The 24,676-nt window shown below is 45.2% G+C and overlaps 1 protein-coding gene and 2 long non-coding RNA genes across 6 annotated transcripts in view; 1 reads left to right on the plus strand and 2 right to left on the minus strand.

The window, feature by feature from the left end:
• Nucleotides 1-24,676, minus strand: part of DPF3 (double PHD fingers 3) — a 259,890-nt gene that overhangs the window by 205,193 nt on the left and 30,021 nt on the right. The gene's annotated exons all lie outside the window — the stretch shown is intronic.
• Nucleotides 5,818-7,149, minus strand: LOC111097097. The gene is made up of 2 exons (XR_005363506.1): nt 6,616-7,149; nt 5,818-6,400 (listed from the first exon to the last, which is right to left on the minus strand). It is a non-coding gene; the product is annotated as an uncharacterized LOC111097097 (long non-coding RNA).
• On the plus strand, nt 7,241-9,457 carry LOC111097100. The gene is made up of 4 exons (XR_005363510.1): nt 7,241-7,330; nt 8,216-8,403; nt 8,958-9,051; nt 9,136-9,457. It is a non-coding gene; the product is annotated as an uncharacterized LOC111097100 (long non-coding RNA).

Below are 24,676 nucleotides of genomic sequence, written 5' to 3' on the forward strand. Positions count from 1 at the left end.
CATGACTGTGCTGGGTATGAACTTTTCCAGGCAGAATGAGACAAAGGCAAGCCCTGCCTTCAACAGGGTCACAGGCCAAGGCAGGAGAGAAACTGGGAAATGTGCTCCACCCCAAGGACCTGAAGCAGCTTCCAGAGGAAATGATGGAGACAAACCATAAAAGGCTACTATGATTTTGCCAGGTAGAAAAGAGGGAAAAGAGATTCCAGGGAGATGGGTCAGCAGTTTGTGCTCAGAGAAGAATCAGCCATCTGGTGTGTCCAGACAGTGGGGTGAGTGGCGGTGAAGGGCAAAGAATGAGAAAGGAGACTGAGGAGGTTGGCTGGGCCCAGACCATTGAGCCAAGAAAGCCTTGCCAAGGAGTTTGGACTTTATCCCATGGGCAATGAGGAAACCACTGAGGGTTTGAAGCAGAGGCAGGTGACACAATCAGATTTATGTTTTAGCAAGATTATTCCGGCTGCTGGGTGGAGAATGCACTGGAATAGGAAAGGACTGGGCAGACTCTAGAGATATTTCCAAAATAGAATAGGACTGAGTGCCCCATTAGAGTTAGGAAGGAAAAAGAGGTGTCAGCTGTCAGGCTTGAGGGGCCCTCATTCAAGACAGGAAACCAATAAGAAAGCAAGAGGCAGAGAAATTAAAGTACCTTGCCTAAGGTCTCATAAATTACTGGATGGCAGACCAAAGCGAGGAACTCAAAATTCTTTCCAGTAAAAACCCCTTGGTTGGCCATGTTGGCATCAACTATGACTAAACTGAGCCGTTGACTGCCAGGCTCTTTCCTTGTTCTCTACTTGTTTTATGCACGTACACTTCTTGTCCTAGGAAGGTTATAAGCTCATCAAGGCAGTTTCTTTTGACCTCTCCTAGGGCCTGGCACCGCAGTAGGCACTAAGTGGTCAATGAATGTTTGTTATTAAAGCAAACCCCAGGAGCCCAAGGGCACCCTAGGCATTGTCTTACATGCAACACAAGACACTTTCTTTTGTCAATCCTTAACAAACAGTATTTGTAAAACATAATTCCTAGATCAAATAATTCCTAGAGGTTTAGATTTCATAGTCCAGGAAATTTGTAACAACAATAAAAAATAGAGGGATCAACAGTCTTGTCCATTTTTTTAATTTTGTCAAATAAGGACAATCTAAAACCCAACCACCATCTACTAACTGCTTTCTACTACTTTGTTTCATAAAATAAAAAACATTTAATACATATCCCTAAAGTCAGAATAATATAAGATTAAGGATAATCCTTCAAATTAAATCAGAGTTCCCCAACTTTAGCACAACTGATACTTTAGGCCGATAAGTCTTTGCTCTGGGGAGAAAGGAGGACCATAAGGGACTGTCCTGGGCACGGTGGGGCATTTAGCAGCAGCCCTGGCAGTAGCGCATCCCAAATTGTGCTCACCAAAAAATATCCCCAGGCATTGCCAAATATCCCCTGAGGGCAAAATCATCTCAGCTGAGAACCACTGAATGAAACAAAGCCTTATTAAAACTCTAATTCTATTGGGCTTACCTTTTAGACCAGTGAAAACTTTAGCACAGACAGGCTTCAGCCCATAAACCAAAGGCACAGGGGCTAAGAGGCTGGGATATAAAATCAGACTTGAACTCAAATCCCAGTGACTGCTCTAAATCTCCCTCTCCTCTCCTGAAGAAGGAGGACAGCATCTACTTTGTCAGAGTGCTTGAGAGGATTAAATGGAATAGATGTAACCCACTTAGCCACATACCTGGCACATGATTGTCGGGAGAGGAAGTGTGATCATTATTAATATTATTTCTAACACTTCTAAACACACAGCATATTAACAATAGCTACCCAGATTTAAGGCTTTCTCAGTAAAGGGATCTTGCACTTAACATGGTAGGTCTTCAATAAACGTTTATTGAATGAATACACAAACCCTAAATCATCCCACTCCCACCAGCTCCTTTCTTCAACGTGGCCACATCTAAGTCCTTTTCTCTTTTACCAGAACTGTTTCAGATCCTATCCATGGGGATCAAATGATAAAAGAATCCTGGCCAGTCCAGGACTCCTACCCGGGCCCTGTGGGTGGGAACCTTGTGGAACCCTCTAGCTCGCAGGATCAATCCTACACCCACTCCCTGAACTTTGACCGACTCTGACCCTACCAATGAGCTGGCTGGCAGCCCTGTTTAGGCCTGCCACCAACATCACCCACTTCACCACAGCTTCAGGTGGCTGCTGCCCTCCCTAGATACTTAACCTGGAGGTCGGCCAGGGACAGGAAAAGGAGATGGCAATATCCTTGAACAAAAGTAGCTATAAAAGGGTGTGGGAAGCAAGGTAAGCGACAAATTAAACAAGCAGACAACCTCAAAGGAGAGGAGGTAGGGAGGCTCCAACAAAGGGGTCAGAGTTCCCGCTGCTTCCTCCATCCCCACCAAGCTCACCTCCCGCGTCAACAGGCAGAGAGAACACTGGTGGCTCTTACAACGGGAGAGATACTTGTCATCATAAAGCAGACACGCTCCTGGCCAAAGCCCAGCCAGCGATCAATTCTGGAATTTGCCTCACAAGCACAATGAGTATTGTGGCAATTTCCCGAAGGACTGAATTTTTCTGGCCATCAGTGCCATAGGGCGTGAAGATGTGGAGGGAACTTAAAGAGCAGAGAATCCAAGTTCTCATTCTATAGATGGGGAAACTGAGGCTCACCACGAGAAAGGAACTTGCTCAGGACCACCCAAGGGTATTCTGGTCAATGGCAGTGCTGAGCCAAGAGCTCAAGACTTCAGTTCTGGTGCTCAGCTTTGCCAGAAGCTCCAAAATATCCCCAGAAAAGGATGGCGTATAATGAACTAATTCTCACTCTTCCTGAAAAAATAGATGATCACATTTGCAGGTTTAGATGAGGAAAGGATTAACAAATTCTCAGAAGGGCCCACTGATCTAGTCCTATGGCTTCTCCCTCCATTTGGAAACTGAGAGAATAAAGTACCTTCCATAGGAGGATCCAGCAACTAATTTCTCTGCCCCATCAACCCTCATCCATCTCTTTCAGACTATCTGATACTATAACCAAAATACAAAGAGGACCGTAAACCCACTGCACACATGCGCATAAGGGGGAGAGAAAAGGGGACAGTGAGACAGCAAAATACTCGTAAATGACGAATCTGAGCAAAGAGTACAGGGATGTTTACTGTACCCTTCTTGCAACTTTTCAGGAGACTTGAAATTTTTCTAAGCAAAAAATTTGAGGCAGAGTAAGAAAGCACTAAATAATAATCAAAACTAATTTTTTTTTAATATTTGGGGGCAGCCCAGTGGCTCAGTGGTTTAGTGCCTCCTTCAATCCAGGGTGTGATCCTGGGGACCTGGGATCAAGTCCCATGTCAGGCTCCCTGCATGGGCCCTGCTTCTTCCTCCTCTGCCTGTGTGTGTGTGTGTGTGTGTGTGTGTGTGTGTGTCTCTCTCTCTCTGTGTGTGTGTGTGTGTCTCTCATGAATAAATAAATAAAATCTTTAAAAAATAAATTAATTAAAATAAAATAAAATATTTGGAAAGGGGACCAGGGTAGTTCAGTCAGTTGGGTGTCTGACTCTTGGTTTTATTTAGCTCGGGTCAGGATCTCAGGGTCCTAGAATCAAGCCCTCAGTTGGGCTCCATGCTCAATGGGGAGTCTGCTTGGGATTCTCTCTCCTTCTCCCTGTGCCTCTCCCTCTACTCATGCTCTCACTCTGAAAATAAATAAATCTTTTAAATAAATAAATAATTTTTAAAATAAAAAATATTTGGAAAGGGCCAGGAATCAACTCAGTTTCACGGAGTTTCTTTATGTAAGAACTAACATCTTCAGAACAAGGAGACACCACAGAGGTTAGAGGTATAGGGATCCAAACAAATATGTGATGCTGGTATTCACAGTAGCCAGTAGCTATGGCAACATTGGAATCTAAATCTGATTTCAAATATTTTGTCCCATTAGCTCCCAAAATACACATGTACTTGTCACATCATGTATTCTGGTGTTCTTGATTCAGAAAGTAACTAAAGTAACAACAGGCTATGGATGGGGCAAATGTCAGAATTTTTCCCAAAAAGTCCATCACCTTTGCAATACAGGTGGCTTATGAATACAATAAAATGCAATTTAATTTCTATTCAGTTTGGAAATCCTTTCACATAAATAATTAAATCAAAATCCACATCCAAGCCACAGTCTCCATGTTCTCTCTCCACAGTAGTATTTAATTGGGGCCATATTGGATCCATAATCCAGCCCTGAAAATCTATCCTTGACCCCATAGGCAAAATTCATGCCAGTAGCATGGCAGCCAAGGCTTGAAGGTTTGAGGGAACACAACCCATCCAAGAAACCTGAAAGAACACCTTATGGTCAACCTAAGAACTGAGGAGAGAATGAGCAAGGGAATATGAATTTGGAAAGATAGGTAGAGGTGAATCCAAGAGGGCTCGTACACTCAACAAAGGAGTAGGAAATTTATCCTTCAGGTGACAAGGCCCCACTTCAAGATGGGAGGAATATAACTGGATCATTCTGGCGGAGGATGGACAGATAGATGGAAGTAACTCAAAACTAGGGAGTCTAGTTGGAATGACAAAGACTTGAACTAAGGTGCTTCACGGAATGAAGAACTGAGGACAAGTTAGAGCTACTAAAGAGAGCCAATGCACAGTACTTGACAGGAAGAGAGCAAATGTGACCTAGAGAGAGAGGAAGGAGTCCAGATGACCTCCAGCTTTTTTGAAACCTGGTAAAAAAAAAGGTCAAATGATGCCACCAGTCATCCAGATGGGGAACCCAGGAGAAAGTTCAGCAGAGAAATGTAGTAAGTCTTGAACATGTTGATGTTCTACCTGTGTATGTAATATGGAGCTTCAGAGAGAAGTCTGAGCTGGATATACACATTTGGGAGTAATCACCATATATACAGTGGTGGACATCATAGGTGTAGTTGAGGTCAACTGGGAAGGAAGTGAAAGCAAAATAGAATTGGTTCAAGAACAGAAACTCTGGGGGAGAAAACTATTAAGGGTAGGTAACAAAAAGATCCCTCAAGAACACCAAGGAGTGGCCTAAGCAGAGACCTCAGGCTGCTCTTAAGTGAACCACTGTACCCTCTCCATCTCCACGGACTGGTCACACCATGCTAGCGTAGGGGAAGGAACAATGATGTATTAAAGCAAACTCACTTCTTAACAGCAAAAAGACAGACAGTCCAATTAAAACATGGGCAAAAGACCTGAATAGACATTTCTCCAAAGAAAATATACAAATGGTTGAAAAGCACATGAAATGATGCTCAGTATTATTAATTGTTAGAGAAATGCAAATCAAAACCACAACGAGACACTACTTCACACCCACAAGGATGGCTAGAATCAGAAAGGCAGATACTCACAAGTGTCAGCAAGGAAGTGGAGAAACCAGAACCTGACACATTGTTGGTAAGAATGAAGAATAGTGCAGCCACTGTGGAAAATAATGGCAGTTCCTCAAAAAGTTAAACATACATTTATCACATGATCCAGCAATTTCAATCCTAGGTATAGAGTTAAAAAAAAAAAAAACTAAAAACATTTATGTCCATTTGTATTTGAACGTTCATATTAGCATTATTCATAATAGCCCAAAAAGTGGAAATAACCCAAATGTCCATCAACTGATGAATGGATAAATAAAATTTGGTGTACCACATAATGGAATATTACTCTGCCACTTTTTAAAAAGGTAGTATCAATATATGCTATGATATCATTGGGCACTGAAAATAAGCTAGGTTGAAGAATCCAGACACAAAAGGCCACATATATTGTTTGATTCCATTTATATGCCATATACAAAGTAGGGATGTCCATGGGTGCCAGGGACTGGGGAGAGCAGAGAATGAGGAATGACTACTGAACGGGTGCAAGATTTCTTTTGGAGGCAATGACAATGTTCTGGAATTAGGTTGTAGTGATGGTTGCTCAACATTTAGATTTAATAAAACCGCTGAATTATACACTTTCAACCTAAAAGCCAATGCATTATGCACAGTTAAAATGGTGAACTTCATGTTATGTGAATCTTATCTCAATTAAAAAAAAAATTCAGTTACCCATAGCCAAGAGGAGCTGGGTAAGCAATTTCTCCAGCTTGTCCAGATAGTCTGTGTAAAGAAGACCAAGTTCCAAATACTCTAACCAAAGAAGCCAAAGAGCATGAGTCCCAAAAAACCCTGAAGTATCTTTAAAGGTCCATAGATTGGGGGGGAGTCGCTCCGCTGAAGTGTAGGGATGGTGCGTCCACCTTCATGATAGCTACTCGTGCGCTGGTCAGGCTGCTGCACCCACTTTTAAGATTTCAAAATGCCAGGGTGACAGGGAGACAAATAGGCAACCATGATTTGACCTACAAGAAACAGCAACCAGGCATGACCTGTTATGGTTATCCCACAATGACAGGAACAGAGAAATGATTTCTGAATGCAGAATACCCAAAAGCCCCCAGAATAGCAGTCTTCCAGTTCACACCAATCAACTCTTCAGCACCTACCACCCTTGCTCTGTGTTCGGGATGACCTCCTGAGACAACCTGCCAAGCTGTCCCAGAGTGTCAGCACTCACCATATATAGAGAGCTGCTTTATCCACATGGTGTGTCAAGAAGTTGCTCAGAATTGCTTTGGGCTTTAGACACAAGTGACTTTGAAATTAGCACAATTTATGTGGTTTATACCCAGCTCGACACCATCAGCTGCAGGAATCAAGACCCAAAGAAGCAAGTAAGGGACAGAGATGCACCATTTGCATTTGTCAGAGGAGCTCCATGCCTTTGGGCAGGAGAAGCTGAAGACTGAGCTCCAGGGTTCCATGAAACTTCCTGATGATAATTTCATCCCTCTACTTTCGTCTCCATGGACATGCTTCCCTCTCTTTTTGTTCCCCTTCTCTAGCCAAATTCTGAGGGCAACTCTAAATAACAGAATCAAATGCTTTAAGGTGGCACACCAGAGAGATAGTCAGAGCGGGGAGGCAGTTCTAGAGAGAAAAGCAAACCTCTGGCCTGCTCTAGCCATTGGCTAAGCAACCCCTCCTCCATGCCTCCCTGCTCCTGCCTGCTCTGATGGGAAAAGGAACACAATGAAACTAGGCCTTCCCTTGGGGTTCTGACCACCTCGTGCAGAGACTATGATTACCCTGCCGTTGCTATGCCTACTGTGATGTCATTCCTTTATCATTCCATTTGGGTACATTTTTTCCCCTTTTCTCTAAAGGATACCCTACTATCCAATGCCTGAGAACCCAGTGGGAACTCCAGCCCTCATCCTATCTAGACCCAGGTAAACCATGCTGTCTGGGGACCTCAGGAGACTCTATAATCCCAGTGGGAAAAGGGAAGAGTTAGGAGCAGCTTCCAGAATGCAGGAAAGCTCTCCTCCAAAACTGCTCAATCTATCCCTATATTTAAGCAAAACCAAGCAGAGCACAGATTTTCCCTTCTCCATTCAAAACTGCAAACAGGACAGGGATATATAGTTAGGTCCTACCAGTTTTTACTTAATTGGTCAGAAAGAAATAACTTGTTTAAAGATTTATTTATTAGAGAGAGAGAGAGTAGGAGGAGGGGCAGGGGAGAGAGAATCCCAATCCCAAGCAGACTCCCCACCAAGCATGGAGCCCAACACAGCCAATCCCATGACCTAAGCCAAAATCAAGAGTTGGACACTCGACCCACTAAGCTACCCAGCACTCCAGAAATCACTTTTTAAGTAAAATAAATGCAAAGAAGAATAAGGATAGAGGGAAAGGTGTACAAATCCCACACTTAACATGCATAAAAGAATACAAAGGAAGAAAAAAAATATTTCCTGAATGGTTACTTCTTGCGCTGTCCAGACACACATCCCTAGGGATTCCATGTCAATGAAAAGCATTTCTCTGGGTTCCTACTGTGCACCAGTTACTATGCTGGGTCCTAGTCCCAGTCTTTAAGGAACTAGTAACAAGATCACCATTCACCATCACAACATCTACACAGGCTCACTCAAAGGTTTTTTGCTCCACTAAAAAAGAAACTGAGGCTCTGAAAGACCAGACAATTTGTCCTCAGCCTTGAGGCTCAGTCTACAACCCGTGGGCAGGAGTGAAAGTGGGGGCGTGGGCAAGCCTTGCCCCAAATCCTCAAAGGAAGGCAATAACCTGCCACATGTGTTCTCCTTGTTCAGTCTTCCTCTCCCGGGACCTGTGATGCTTCCTTGGGCAGTGAGGGAAGGCAGCAGGCCATGGCTCCAGTTCCAGCAGCTGCCACCACACCAGGAGAATGGCAGCCATCTGTCTCAGATAGAGGGCAGGAGGGCCCAGGGCAGGCCACCCCCACAGCCAGCTCACCGTCCGCAGCCAAGCTCACCTTTAGGTAACAGCCTTGCTCCTGGAAGTCACCAATGCTACTGTGAAGGAGACACGGCTCCCTGTAGAAAGCAATGATCCTGCCGCACTGGAAACATCCAGACTTGTTCCATAAAAATGGCGCTGACCATTGGTGTCGGCAGTGCCGTTGTCTTAGCCAAAACCTAACGTGCAGAAACTGGCCTTGTCTTTCTACAAAGACAGCATGCTTCTTATTGGTTAACAAAATACATTCTAGATCACTTATACTTTTAATCATAAGCAAGAGGAAAATCTGATCCGATCCCCATTTTGTGGATGAGGAAAGCAAGGCCAAGAAAACAGAAGGGGGTCACAGGGTGACATCAGTTCGATCTGAGATTTTTATCTTAAATATTCACTTTGGGGCACCTTTGGCAACAGCACAAGCACTCACGCTTTGAGTGCAAGTCACCCTACCAGGCCACTAAACAAGCCACTACTGTTCATTCTTTTGTGTTTAGCAGGGCTGGGGGCATGGGGGTGGATGGCAAGGAGAGGTGGGGGAGACATCCTCATGAAAGCCCATGCATTTACTCCCAGACGGGCTGCTGAGACGGCTCAGGGGCCAGATGTCAGGTGTCGTAAAGCTGTCCTCCTTTCTTCACAAGCCAGTCTGCCTCTCACCTGTCCTGAGGTAGGTGTCCACATGCCCTACTTTTCCATGCAGCCCTGCTCCCTGGGGAACAGAGGCCTGAACAGGCTGCTCTCCCTCACCCAGGTAAGAAGCTCTGCCATCTGAAACCAGGCCAATGAGAACACACAGGAAACATTCACGACGTGGTGGCATGGTTAGTTTTCAGAGCAGAACCTACACGTTTGGACCCTGTGAGAGAAGACCTCACAGAAATCTCAGTGTGGATGAAAGCAGGCCAGGCCAGCCCTGATGACCCCACCAAACCCCAAGCTGTGGGCACTGGGCACTCGGGTGGCTCAGTGGTTGAGTGTCTCTGCCTTCGGCTCAGGTCGTGATCCCGGGGTCCTGGGATCAAGTCCCACATCTGGGTCCCCAGAAGGAGCCTGCTTCTCCCTCTGCCTGTGTCTCTGCCTCTCTCTGTCTGTGTCTCTCATGAATAAATAAATAAAATCTTTTTTAAAAGATTTTTTAAATGAATAAATAAATAAATAAACCCCGAGCTGTAAGCAGATCTAAAAAGCAGAAGTTCTGGAATCGGACAGATCTGGGCTTCAGCCTTAGCACCACACACTCACCACGTAGCCTTGAGTTGCTTGCCCTTAGGCTTTACCCACCGTGAAATGGGGATAAAAAATATCTAATGTCTAGAAAGTACGAAAATGCCAGCACATCATAGGCACATCAGGATGGTACATACGATCATCTGTTTGCCAAAGGCAGCGGTGTGCCTGTGCTCAGACACCCACACGTATTCCCATTCCACTTCCTACCGATGTCCTTTACTTACCACATGACTGACCTGCAGGTAAAGCCTTCAGCCACAGAACTGAGCTCTCGCCCTTGCCAAGCTAACTGACCCGTGTAGGGTTCACAGCCTTGTTCTTACTGGAACAGCTCGTTTGCCTTTTAAATGTATGCATGTACTTTTTATGCATTTCCTTATGCATATGTATACGAATATATGTATATATATAATTTATTCAGATGGCATTTTGTCACATGCTATTTTGCTAAACTCTTTCTCCCACATCAGCACTCCCATCCTCAGCCCTTCTTTCCCCAGGTAGCCCATGTTAACATTTTAGTTTGTGTCCATCCATGTTTTTCCCCATACTCCATGTAATTTCAGAAACACACACACACACACACACACACACACACAAATTGTGATTTTGGGGAGGATGGTTATTGTTTGTTTAAAAAGTCAAATTATATATCATCTACACTCTTCTCCCTCTTATCTATTCTCCCATACTTTGCCAAAATCCTTTTAATGTCTCTGAAATGATCCAAGGTACAAAGGTAGTGTGGCCACAGGGACATTTCCCTCCTGACATAGGTAATCACTGAGTTTCCACTCTTGACCACTACAAACAAACCAGCAATAAATTCCTTGTACTTATGTCCCTACCAAAGACTGCTTTCTAACCAGACAAAATGCCAATCTCTGGGATTTGAAAGTCACCCATTCAAAGGACCTCAGGATGACCTCCCGGATAGCCACTCATCTTTAAAACTCCTCTTAGAAAAGATCCCTGGTTCCTAGAATCCCAGGCATGCACCTGGCTTCCAACCACCAGTTCTTCCAGGATCCTATAGTCAACTCTGCAGATCTTAATTTTCCCATCTGTAAAATAAAATAATACCTTTCAGGGGCTGCAAGATTTGAGAGTGCTTTTGTGAATGATTTTTATGAGGAAACAGTGTATGAAATTATATTTTTGCTGTTATTCTATGGGATGTTGTTTCTAGCTTGTTGTTTGGGGGTCAGGGAAGGGAGGGCAAGCCAAAATGAATAGATTCAATTAAAGTCTCTCTAAGACTCACAGGTCCCTATCTATAAGGTCTCTGGGGCTGCTCAGGAAGGCCTTCTCTCTGTACTGCTGAAGCACCTTGCACCATGGTTGTTTACAACCAAAAGTCAGGACTAGACCAGGGGACTTTTGACTCTCCATTTGCCCAGCTTTGTCAAATTCCAAAGAAGGGTACCTGTAACTGAAATTATGAGTGCAATGATCCAGCAAGCAAATTTTGGAAAATCCATAATCTGATTGATATTTGATTTCTACTCAAAACTTCCCTCTAAATTTCATCAATAAAAGGTGTAAGGAGTGCTGGGAGAGTAAGAGAGGATTTTTTTTTTCAGGGGATGTGGTGTTTAGTATTTTATGTTCTTGAAAATAAAGCAGACATTTCGGGAGGAAAAAAGAGAGTCCTAAACCTTCCATTTCAGGTAGCAGTTCTAAAAGTCAAGAGCCTCCCAAAAAGAAGCAGCTACAGCAATTTAAGTGAATTTGCCTGGTTACCATATGGTTCGTGCACATGAGAGGGGAGAAATAGAAATGGTGAAATCAACAGAATCGGTGTGGTGTTATTCTGCTTTAAAACTCAGATCAAATCTGAATATGGAATCATTTTCCTCATCAAAATCAGACAATCAGCACCCCTACTCTGGAAGAGTGTTTGGCAGCACTTACTGAATAGACACCTACCCTGTGACCTAGCTAGCTATTCCACTGGCAGGTATGTGCACGTCAGGTCCCCAAAAGACATGTGCCAGCATGTTCCTTGTAGTGAGATTCACAGAAGTCTCCAACCAGAAACTGCCACAGGCCCACCAAGAGTAGAACAGGAATACTCACAACAGAATACTATACAGCACTAAGAATGAACAGCCTACAACTGCAGTCAACACTGTGGATGAATCTCACAGTGTTGAAGGGGGACATCCAGACACTGAAGTGGAAATACTAGAAGATTCCATTTGATGGGGTTAGAGCCAGGATAATCAACCTTGGTGGGGTTGGGAAGGGGGTGAGGTAGTAACTAGAAGGAACACACCTGAGCTTCTGTGCTGTTCTTTCTTAATCTGGGTGCTGATGATACAACTAAATTCAACTTGTCAAAATGTATTGGGCTGAACACACAGGGAACTTTCTGCATGTATGCTATATTTCAATATTTAAAACTTTAAAGAATAAGTCAGTGAATGAAAATAAAGGGATTGTGAATAAAATCATCAGGTACACAAGGCTCCTGGAGCCAGATTGTATCTGGTGTGCGTTATTCCTGGGAGCTCTCCTGTCGATGCAAAGACCAGACTAAGTGGCTGGGCATGCTGGAAGGTCACGCTGTAAGAAGACATAGATGGGGAACAGAGAACCCAGCATTTTTTTTTATTTTTATTTATTTTTTTTTTTTTGAAACAAGCAGTTTCGCCAAATCCAGTTGTGCAGCCTCCACCCAGGTAATTAATTCAATGCACTATCTATTACAGATGGACCCACATTTGCTTCACAAACATTTGGGGTTTTTGGGTTTTGCCTTTCTTCACTTAAAAAAAAAAATTTGGAATGAGGGGAAAGGCATAGTTATTTCATGTGGAATCAAATGTATCTTCACAGACAAGAGACTAGAGAGATAATCTCATCAATGGTAACAAAGCAGAAGCCAGGGATGGCAATCTGGTTAGAGTCTGTGTTCTTAACCAATCTACCATATTGCTTCCTAATAAGCATTTAAGCACCTACTTTGCACTGAGCTCTATGCTGGGCAAGAGAGGTACTGAGACAAAGATATTAAGTAGGTGGCACCTGGGTAGTTCAGTGGTTGAGCATCTGCCTTTGGCTCAGGGTGTGATCCCAGGGTCCTGGGATCGAGTCCCACAACAGGCTCCCATCCAGGAGCCTGCTTCTCCCTCTGCCTATGTCCCTGCCTCTCTCTGTGTATCTCTCATGAATAAATAAATAAAATCTTTTTATAAAGTTTTCAATAACTAAAAAAGCAGTGCCCCTTTTCTCATTGGTACTATTTTACCCAGCAAAGTAAGTTGTAAGAATAAACATTCCTTGAAGTCCCACCCACTCCTGGGTCATTAGACTCAATAAAGCTCTCTTCATGTTGAATAAGGGGCAAAGATGACCCATAAATACCTTTGTTTATTTTTCCTGAAATGCCCTCTTGTGTAAAAAGATTTGCTCCCCCCTGATCTAGCAGGCTTACATACAGGGCCTCTCACAGGCAGAGAAACCTGCCCCCCTCCCACCCCCGCCAGGTGCCCAGGTGATTAAAAAAATGAAGAAATCCAAAGCAGGATTATAACAAGTATGGCACATTTGAAATGCTCACACTTAATAAATTCACACTTTTCACACACAAGCACACCAACCCAAATAAAATGTAAAACTATTATGATCTCAAGGGGCACTTGGGTGGTTCAGTTGCTTAAGCCCGTAACTGTTGGTTTTGGCTCAAGTCATGATCTCAGAGCTGTGAGATCGAGCCCCACTTCCCCATGCTCAGTGGGAAGTCTGCTTGAGATTCTCTCTCTCCCCCTGCCCCTCCCCCCAGCCCCCACATGCACTCTCTTTCTAAAATAAATCTTTTTAAAAAATTATATAATCTGGGATGCCTGAGTGGCTCAGTGATTGAGCATCTACCTTTGGCTCAGGGCCTGATCCAGATTCCCAGGATCAAGTCCCACATCGGGCTCCTTGCATGGAGCCTGCTTCTCCTCCCTCTGCCTGTGTCTCTGCCTCTCTTTCTGTGTCTCTAATAAATAAATAAAATATTTTTTAAAAAAATTATATGATCTCAAGAGAATTACAGGATTTACTTTTCTTAATATTAATTCATAGTGGCTATGGATGGTGTGGTCTAGGCACAGACTACATATCTGATGCCTTGTGAGGCACATCCTGAAGACTACTGTGTAATCTAAAACACAGAGATAACATGTCTCATCTGAGGCCTCCAGGACTGGAGAACCTGCTGTAATCAGATCTCACTATCGTCCCCACCCCTCTTGATAAGCTTTCCTTAAGGGAAAGAGAATAGAAGATTGATCCCAGTGGTCAGGAAGAGTGAAGGCCCACAGAGCTGGAGAAAACCTGGGTGAAAACCCCAGGTCATGGCTACCTACCAACCCAGGCTAGCCAGGTGTAGGATCTTCATGACACCAATAAGTCAAGACCAGGAGCTCAGCTAAGGTTACAAGAGGCAGGCAGGAGAAATATGACCACCAGCCTACTTGCCCATGAGCTATATCCTACCCAAGCCTTCAGATGCTCCACTCTGAAGCATCTGAAAGCCAGCCTCTCCACAGGTACAGATGGGGTACTAAACACATGTGTGCTCCCTTCTCTATGTCCATCCCATTTCCTGGGAGTCAATTAAATGCTTTTAGGGAATCAAAATTGGTGCCCATTGTGAGACAGCATCCAATGCTACTTTTTTCCAGAGTAGTGTGTGATCTGATCCCAAAATCTGGGGATGATAAGGGTATTAAAACTCCTCAAACTTCTGAAAATGAGGAACGCCTGGGTGGCTCAATGGTTTGGCACCTGCCTTCGGCCCAGGGCATGATCCTGGAGACTGGGGATTGAGTCCCACATCAGGCTCCCTGCATGGAGCCTGCTTCTCTCTCTGCCTGTGTCTCTCATGAATAAATAAATAAAATCTTTTTTAAAAACTCCTGAAAATGAGACAGTACAGAAAACTGGTAGAAAATCATTTTCCAATGTCTGTTTATTCTTCTGCTAAAAATCTACCCACCACATGAGTTGCCAAGGAAAGTTAAGTCTCTTGTGCTAAAGCTAGGAAGGTTCTCTTTCCACATGACACCTGCAGAAGATGGAAAACATGACACCCTCTGCATATCATAGAACATCGGCTCCCAGTAAGAAGACACCCCAACTCCTGCCAGTGCAGCAGCCAGCAGAGGTGGCTTTTCCATTCTTTTCCTCTTGCTGAAGGGGCCCAAGACAGGCCACCAGGGTCTTCCCCAAGGGCAAAGGTTTTCCTAGCCTCCATGAGGCCTCTCTGTTTGGTATCCCTTTTATTTAGCTAAATGGAAGAGTTTTTAAGTAATTTCTCGAGCTCTTTACCTGAAGACACACCCAACACAAAGGGCTCTTGCTCTTCCCACAGAGGCCTCCACACCATGGACTAAATTCACTGGCTCCTACTCAAGCTATAGAAAGCTGACCTTGAAATAGCCTCTCTAAATTCATCCCCTTGATCCAGTCCAGACAAATACAAGTTAATTCCATTTTTTTTCAAAACACAGTCCCTTCAGATGGCCTTGTTTGTCTTCATTAACATTTCTCAATGGTGAGATGGGCCAGATTCAAGGCCCAGCGTTTGCATCCAGAGAAACAAGGCCTATGGGAAGCTACAAAACTGAGGGAGATGGCCAAACCATGACCCATTCCCCAAATATCCTGAGTAACTGACTTTCTTGACACATCCCACCGTCTAGCAGTAAGACTACACTTCCTGTCTACGGCCATACCACCCTGAACGCGCCCGATCTCGTCTGATCTCGGAAGCTAAGCAGGGTCGGGCCTGGTTAGTACTTGGATGGAAGACTACACTTCCTGAGCATTGACTCTGGGTCAGACCATACATATCCTAAAAGCGTCATATGGGTTGACTTATTTCTTATACCAACCCTGTGGTAAGTGATAGAACTGAGACTTGAACCCAGAAGTCTGATTCCAAAACCCCAAACTCACAGTGAGGGCCACAACACATTTCTCAACTCAAGGATTATAGCTGGTGCTACTGAGAGGAGACTTTGCCTATTAGAGTGTTCATTTACTTCCTTACTTCCCTGAACCATAAACTCCTAACTTCCTTCCACTATCCATTCTCCCTTCATCCTCCTTATAATAACCTCCACTCCCAAGTTTTACATAAGCACATGGCCATCTGCTCCAGACTATATTTCCCAGCATCCTATGCATAGATGTGGCCATATGACCAAGCTCTGACCATTAGAATGTGAGTGGAAGCTCCTTAATTATAAGCTGCTTGCTTTGGATTTCATTACCTCCTGCTTCCCACGTCCTGAAACACACACTTAGAGATGTAAAATAGTAAAAAAAAAAAAAAAAAAAAACGGATCCATGAATGATTTCATGGACCTACTTTGCCAGCTTGGTGTACTTGCCTTAGGGCTTACATGAGACAGAAATAAATCTGTCTTATTTAGCCATTCTATTTAGAGATCTATGTTATAGCAGCTTACCCTATATGTTAGATTCAGTATGTTAAGGCCCAACCCTTTTATTCTAGTCAACATCCCCCAAACCCTTTCTTAGTGCTTGGAATATAGCCGTTACTCAGCAAATATTTGTTAGATGAATGAAAACACCATTATGTAAACCAGGTGGTACTGGGGCCAAACAGACTTACCTGAGCTCTGTAGATGACCCTTATCCAGGTGAGTACAATGTCTCCTGCTTTACTGGCAAGCAGGAGCTCAGCCCAGAGAGCCCATGTCTGGGGAAGCATTTGCAATAGGGGAGGAGTAAACTTTTAGCGCATCTGTTGTTGGCTCTGCTGAGACAAAGGATTTTATGCTTAACTACAAGGTAGCTGAGGTTACTGCTTGTCTCACAATAATAATGAGCACAATTTGAGCACTTACTCTGTGCCAGGTCCTGTACTTCACACACATTAAGGAATGTGTTTTCATTCAATCCTCATGACAACCCTACAAGGTAAGAAAAGCTGTAATCCCCAGATGAGCAAACCAGGCTCAAAAAGAAGTTAACTTGTCCCAGCCATGTGGTTAATAAGCAACAAAAGTCAGATTCAAACTCAAGTTATATGTGCCCTAAACTTATTCTCTTCTCATCCATCATGCTTGTCTGCCTCACATGTATGACAGATTTATATACCGAACTATGATGATAAGTATGGAAGGCTGGACCATGTTTTGTGCTTTTCTGAATAGAGGCACAATGCACAGAGCTTCCAGTGTGGCAGTGACGCTGTTCCTCCGGGCATGGTTGGTGAGGGGCTGTACATCACCACTAGGCTACAGCAGGGCAGAGGGCAAAGAGTTTCAGCTCCATAGTCCACCTAGCTCCTCCTTGCTTTCTCCCGGGCTGCCTTTGCTGCCTCTTGACCCCAGCACCCCACTGTGCATACCACTGCCACCTGTGGCCTCTGCCCTTTCCCTCAGCTACCTCCCCTGGATTCACCCTCCCACCTGCCTTCATGCACAATTCTTGCCAGGCCTTGCAACTGTCCTCACTGAAGCCAACAGATCCAGATCACCTGTCCAGCCTGGTGATGGTGTGGTTCAAGTTTCACCTCCACCCCAACCTTGTCCTCAAAGATATTCTTCACCTACCACAGTTCCTTCCTCCTCATGCCACATGCTCAGCAAAGTAGAGTCAGTAGCCAGTTAGAGAGACACCAAAAAGGCTTTACTCCAAATGTTGCAAATCAAGGACTTATAGGCCAAATATGGCACCCAAGTATGTTTTGTTTGGCTGCACTACACTTTTTGAAAATTGAATTCATTACATCAAAGGTTATTAGAGTTCACGTACAAATTCAGATGTCAAGCCTCACTTGAAAAATCAGGAGTCTTGGCAACACTGGGTTCACCTTCCCATGTGACAAATGGCTGGAGTTGAATTTGGACGTCCTACCAGTTGGACGTGAACATCCAGCTCAGCACCATCTTCTCCACTTCTTATTCTACTTTTCCCATCCAGACATCCCTTCTCTCATACCAAGCCTAGACCCTGTAGGTACTTGAGTTTGCAATGCCGGCTGTAGCGTCTCCATTTTGCAGATGAGCACATGGAGAATAAGAGAAGAGGAATTATCGTCCCAGGTCTCAAAGTTGAGTTCATCTGCAAACCCAGGGCTAACTCTCATTAGACAATACTGACCAGACCCCCGGGTGCCCAGGCCCTGTCCAGAGCATCATAGAGGTTCAAATGAAGGCAGCTTGCCCTGCTTCTGCCTAACCACTACACTCTTCCACACTGCTGCTCCACACGGGTGTGCCAGAGAAAGGCACTTGCTTTTTTTCAACACACACAACAAAAGCACCTCTTCTGCTGTGTGCCATGATCATCTGATTCTTCTCATCTCAAACTAAGACTAACTTTTCTCAAATCTGTCATCCGGATGACACATCGAGCCTGCTAAGAGGTGACCTTTCTATAAGGTAATCGCCTCGGCCTGAATCCTGGTGATGGGTGTGTGCATATGTGTGTACACGTCTGTGCTCCCGAGTATGCTTCTGGACTAACACTCTATCCCTCACTAACGTCCCAGACAGGTGAGAAGTCAGCACATGCCCCAGTCAGTGAACCAGAGAGCATCTGACCTACTGCACCATCAAAAGGGTCTGCAGCTGCTGATGCTTGTTTGCCTTGATGGGATGAAGGTTCAGGGTTGCCAGATCCTGGATTTTGCAAGAAGCCAAGAATCTCATTTAGAAAAGTGAAACAATGATTTCTACTAATAAGCCCAGTGCTGAAAACAAGCCCCTAAGTGCTTGAGACACTTTATGAGGATCCGATGCTAGAAGGCTGAGAGGAATGACAGGATTTGAAGGCTCCCCTTGAAATGCTCCACCGGAACAGTCACAGCAGGTCCTCAATCCCCTGCCATGTCCTGACTCCTATCCGAGGACACAGAAGAGGATCCTAGTGTGCATGGCTGGTTCCGCCCTCCAGCCCTGTCCTCCTTGATGACAAGACAACAAAGATGTCTTTGACGTATGTTGTTTTAATTCCCTGTTTGGTCTGTCCTTAAAAACAAGCCTTCTTTTTTTCCTTTTCTCAACCATCTTCTCCCTAGGACCCTCAGGTGCTTAATTCACACTGCATTATCTAGATCTTTCCAATAAGTAGGTTGCAGCTTCCATTTCTTTGATTAAGCAACTCTAACAAAGAATTCACTGATATGAAAGTGCTTATCACGAGGCAGGTAACATCCTTTCCCCCCCAAACCGCACACGATTACCATATAAATGGCCTGACGAAAGGGACTTGTTTGAGGGGTGGCAATTCTAACTACTCTTATACTTACAAAGCTTTAACAAAGAGACAGAGAGAAGAACAATTTGCAAATGAGAAAATGTCACAGATAGCCACAAACTAAACTTCCCAAGGGAACCATCATTTTGAGGCAAATACTCTTTCTCCAAGTAAAAAACAGGCAATGGACAAAATGTCCTTGGGGGGTCTGTGCCTCCTATTCGGGGCAGTCACCCTTCTACTGTGGGTGACAAGCAGCGACTGCGGACATGCCCCAGAAAGGGGGCCAATGAGAGGCCGGCTCGCGCAGTGTCCCGATTGGCCAGGCCCGCCACCAGCTGGAACCGGGGCCAGCTTTGAGGACAGCAGAGAGACTTGATAGGATTCTCTCTTCAAAGCATAGAGCAAACATCAATTAATCCTCAAAAGATGCTTTCAAGGAGAACATTATCCCTTTTGAGCATGTGGAAGCTAAGAGGTGCCGCAGGTAGTTAAAGGGAGGGCAGGGGAGAAAACAGCACTGGGCTGGGAGCCCCAGATCCGGTTCTCCGGAGAGAGTCAAGTTGCCGGAGAAGAATGGACCCACAGAACTGGGGCAAAGGAGGCGCCGGAGAAGCTGCTGCTTTGGAGGGTGCTCCTCAAGGCTCCCACCCTCCATCCCAGCGCAGGCTGCAAGTCTGAAAGCACAGCCGGAGACCCACATGACCTATATGTGCACCAGGCCGCGAACCAGGCAAGAGTTCAAATCGCAGGACCTTGGGGCGCCCGGGTGGCTCAGTCAGTTAAGCGGCTGCCTTGGGATCAAGTCATGATCTCAGGGTCCTGGGATGGAGCCCTGAATGGGGTTCCCTGCTCAGCGGGGAGTCTGCTTCTCCCTCTCCCTCTGCCCCTCGCCCTGCTTGTGTTCTCTCTCTCTCTCAAATAAATAAATAAAATCTTTTTTAAAAAAATTATGGAAGCTTTTTCAGCCTAATGACCACTAAGTCTGTGGGAGGAGGAATAACTGAAATCTGGATCCAATTTGCCATGCGGAGCCTGTTTTGGTAACCCCAGCCCTTCCCCCACCACCATCCCCAGCTTCTGGAAGGCAGGAGAGGGGGCTTGTGTGTATAAACAAAAGGGATGCCCTGCCTGACCGGTGTTTCCATCTTAAGAGAACCCATCCACAGCCCCGTACATCTCACACTCTAAGGATGGCCCCTGTCACTGTGTATGGCAATAAACGTCACACATTCTCACATGACACATTTATTCAACCTTTAATATTTTGCTCTGAGATACCTGGAGAAATTGTATGCCACTGATCAAAAGTTATAAAAACACCCCACAATCTCTTCTCCACACGCAGGCAGTGTTACTTCCTTACACACCAATTTCTATAGCCAGCCTGCACTTTGTTAAAAACTTAGATTAACTTTCTTTGCCACTTGAGACACACCGTTCACCTAAAGAGAGCCCAGGCCATGTGCAAATTATAGGCCGATTGGAGACATTTAAGTGTTTGCCGAAAGGATTTTCCTAAAGGGTCTAAATGAGTTTTCTCTCAATTCACCACAGTCAAAGAAATAACGGAAATTACCCTACAACTGACTTTTTTTTTTTTAATTCAAAGACACAACAGCTATTCTAACATGGACTATACATATACATATTGTGCTTTCAGAGCCACAGAAAATATCTGGAAGGACATACAAAAAAACTGTCGTTAACAGTGGGGAGCAAAATGAGCAATCAGGGAAGAAGTCTTTCTTCTGTTCTTTTTTGTCTTATTTTATGCCCTTTCCTTCTATGCATTTTTTTACAGTCAAGCACGTTACTTTTTAAATATTTAAAATTATGAAATGAAAGTTACTCCACGATCCTTTATTTTTTTCCCCCACATGTGGCCTTCCATCCTGATGCCAATACAAAATAAGTCAGTAGGTTTTGGAAATACCTTGCTGTCTTTTACCAAAAAAATTACAAACTTTCATCAGGATATTGTCAATTCTCCGATCATTTCATCCAGAATGCACCCAGCTAAGAAAGGACAAAAGTTTGAAACCCACTTCGCAGAGGAGTTTGAAGCTGTGTCAGGCAGACACGAAGCCAGAAAGGTAGCTCCAAGACCAGGGCAATGACTCAGGCTTCTTGACTTGACTGGCTTAAGGATAACCTGAGAAACACGGCTGCAAAGCCATCATTCTGCATTAGTGGGACATGGCTCTTGCTCCCGCTCCCCACTATCAATGGACAGAACACACAAACTCACAAAACCAGCCAATGGCCTGGAATCCCTCCAAATATGAAGATCATTTTCTTCTCTTAAAGAATGGACTTTCCAAGTGACACCAGCCTCTTCCATCATTTAAGTGTTTATTTAGGGAATATTTCTGTTGGAAGCTTCAGAAATGGAGAGCTAACTTCAAAGGGCCCTTAGCAGTTGCAAAGCAATTAGAAAAGAAGTCCAAAAAAAAAAAAAATGTTGGAGTGATGAGGCCAATAGGAAAATCCAATTCATTTATAAGATTTTCACTTACAGCTGCTTTTTTGCCCAAATAAAGCTAGATACAGTTGCTAGCAGCAAAGCAGTGACTGGGGATCTGAAACGAAGGAAGGACTCCGGGTATTTGGTGGAGCTAGGCAGCGGGATCAAATTGTCAATTCCAGCCTGACCCTGAAATCAAAGCTCGCGAATAGTCACAGAAGTTCTGCAGCTAATCAGTTACCGTTCACACTCCACTCCTCACAATCCTTAAAGTCGCCAGAGGGGACCCAAATTTGCAACAAGCCAGGATGCGTCCCTTCTGGGGCATAGATGTCCTTCCAATTCCACTTTTCCCTCTCCTTTGCGAGACTCACTTAGAAAAGAAGAGAAGCAGGCTAAGAAAACCCTTCCCTTTAATATTAATAAGAATTGTGCAGTCCCCGGATGATCAGAGCCCAGGCTACATAGGACTTGAAAGAACGATTGAGACTTTGATATGGAATATGAAAAAAGTAACTGGCAGGAGGGGTGGGGAGACCAACCTGGGAGGCCCGGGGCCCAGCCTCTGCCCAGCTCCAGTACTGACTCGCCAGTGATGATCACGCTGACTTATGAAGCAAAGACGATGTATACTTATACCTCTCTACCTCTTTATCTGTGAGATGAAGGAAATCCACTTCAAATGGTTTATTTGCCATGACCAAAAATAATAATAATAATACAGATGCTGAAAGTAAGAACTGAGCCCACCCTTTGCCTTCTTTCTAAAGAGATTTCACACATGCCATTTCCTCATCACACATCTCCTCTAAAGAGATTTCACACATGCCATTTCCTCATCATCCTTCCTGGTGAGATTACATACAGGTCACTATTATCATTAACTCAATTTTACAGAAGAAGCAACTGAGGCCCACACTGGCGACCTGACCAAGGCAGCATGGTTTGTAGAAGAAGCATAGTTCAGTTCAACACACTGAAGTGTGTTCCAGTGATACTGAAGACCTCTCTAGGTTGTGCCTACAAGACTTGGCCACCTGGGAGACACAAAACTCAGGCCTCCTCCATATCAGCCCAGAACCTTCTCCTTGGGATCATCTTGCTTCTACACAGTTTAGTTCACAAGGAGCCTTTTAACTAAGACATTCTCAGAGTCCTGCAGGCCAAGGCATGGGTGGGGAGTGCAAAGGAGTCACTCTATCTAGCCCATGGGTAAATGTGGTTCAAAGCAAACAGGTGCCACCCTCGGTCCCTGGGTGAGGAGAGAAGATAGCACCAAGGAGTGAGCCCCTGGGTGCTGTTTGCAGGGACTTCATACCTCAGGGGTTTTTAATGGTTTAAGACGTGAATGATCAGCAGCAGCCCTAAATCAGGATACCTGGACTCAGGTATAGTTTCTATTATTAGGCAGGGAATGTCAGGTAACTTACGTCGTAGAATCTAGATCACCCACTGCTATCAAAGAGCTGAGTGAATTGAACAGAAAGACAGAAACAAGTGTGTAATGAGTGTCTTCTATGGCCTGGCCTATTCTTTGGGTCTTCACATAGCTTGTCTCAGTGTGACGGCTTCAGGCATGGCACGACTCCTTTTTTAACTTTCTCCACTGATGGCATAGGGAGAGGATGTCTATGCTCCTTCCACCCCAGACACGTCATCAGTTACCACCACACCCCCCATTCCGTTACTCACATTCTCTTCTGCGGGCGCCAGAGGGTGCCGCTGGTGGTTCCCAGCCCCACAAAACCCTCCCCGCTGGGCTCCCCCATCTCTGAGGCAGGCGGAGAGCTTCTTTCCCTCTTCTCCTATCACTCCTATTACACATAGCAGAACACACACACACAACACACACACACACAAACAGACACACACACCAGAGCACCCTCATTTTCTCAGGAATCCATGAGGCAATTTTAGGGAAGCCAAGAGAGGTGAGGAAAGATGAAGAAGGTCACAGAATTCCCATCATTGGCAGCAAGCATTTCCAGCCTGCTTTCTGAAGGCCCCCAAACTCTGCAGGTGGCTAGGAGGGAAACGTAGGGGGATTGGGCAGATCCCTGTGGAGCATGGACCCCCACACCACAGGGGATGATATTTTTAAAAGAGCAGAGCACACAGGACAGCCCCGGTGGCTCAGGGGTTTAGCGCCGCCTTCAGCCTGGGGTGTGATCCTGGAGATCCGGGATCTAGTCCCACATCGGGCTCCCTGCATGGAGCCTACTTCTCCCTCGGCCTGTGTCTCTGCCTTTGTCTCTCTCTCTCTCTCTCTGTGTGTCTCTCATGAATCAATAATAAAATAAAATCTTTAAAATAAATAAATAAAAGAGCACACATTTGACCAGGGAAGAAGAGACCATGCCCGGGCTTAGGAGCACAGCTGTTATCTCTCATACCTGCCCCCCAGTCCCCAGGCTCAACTTGGAGCAAATGGTTAAGCCAACCCAAACCCAGAAGTGCGAAAAATACACGGAGCCAGCTCACAGGCCTCCCACACAGGAGGGCATGTCAGGCTGCCCAGATGGCCTTCACAGGTGCCCAGGCCACAGCTCTGCTGTCAGGGGCTGAGATTCCGAGGCAGCCTGTGCCTCTCAGTAACCACGCAAGAGAAAGCAGGGCTCCCCAAGAGAGGTATGAAATGTGGGGTGAAGACTTATGAGTGGACGGCGAAGTGCCAGCCGTTCTGGGGCAGACACCAGCAGTCGGAGTGATTTGTGAGCCCCTTTTTTTCATGAGTTAATTTGCTTCCAGCAGATTCCATTAGTGACCTGATGGACCCAGGGCCTGGAGGAGGGCTTTGGAAGAGCTGCTAAGTCAGCAGACCCAAGGCCAGACGTCTTGCACCCAGCCCTTTGCCCGGGGTTTCTATTTGAAGAGCTTAGAATAATTATTTGCAAAGCTCTGGTTAAGGCAGCGTCGCTGAACTACGTATAGACAGAAGACACATGAACCTTGACCTCGAAAGGTAAACGGCCAGCCAGAAGCTGACGCAACCCAGGCAGAGGATTCCCACACCCAAGAATCTTTTCTTCCCAATGGCAGGAATAAAGCAAGAGTCACAGTTATAAACTGGGTTCCCTCTGCAGGACCTGAGTGGAGGCGGAAGGGAAGAGAGGGAGGGTTGCACGTTCTGAGTTCCAGTTGACATTTCCAGGAATGATCCTGTTACTCCCGCTGCCGCTGTTACTACACAGAAGGGTAACAATCACAGTCAACGTTGACGTGGCACCTGCTGCAGGCTAGGAACTCTGCCCGAAGCTTTGCAAGCATTATCTCATTGACTCTTCACACCAGCCCTCTGAGGTAGGTCTGCTCTGCAGGTAAAAGGGACGCCACCCTGCTGCTAAGTCATGGGAAAGATTCAGAGCAG

The sequence above is a fragment of the Canis lupus genome, chromosome 8 (assembly GCF_011100685.1).
Source record: "Canis lupus familiaris isolate Mischka breed German Shepherd chromosome 8, alternate assembly UU_Cfam_GSD_1.0, whole genome shotgun sequence".
NCBI classification, from domain to species: Eukaryota; Metazoa; Chordata; class Mammalia; order Carnivora; family Canidae; genus Canis; species Canis lupus.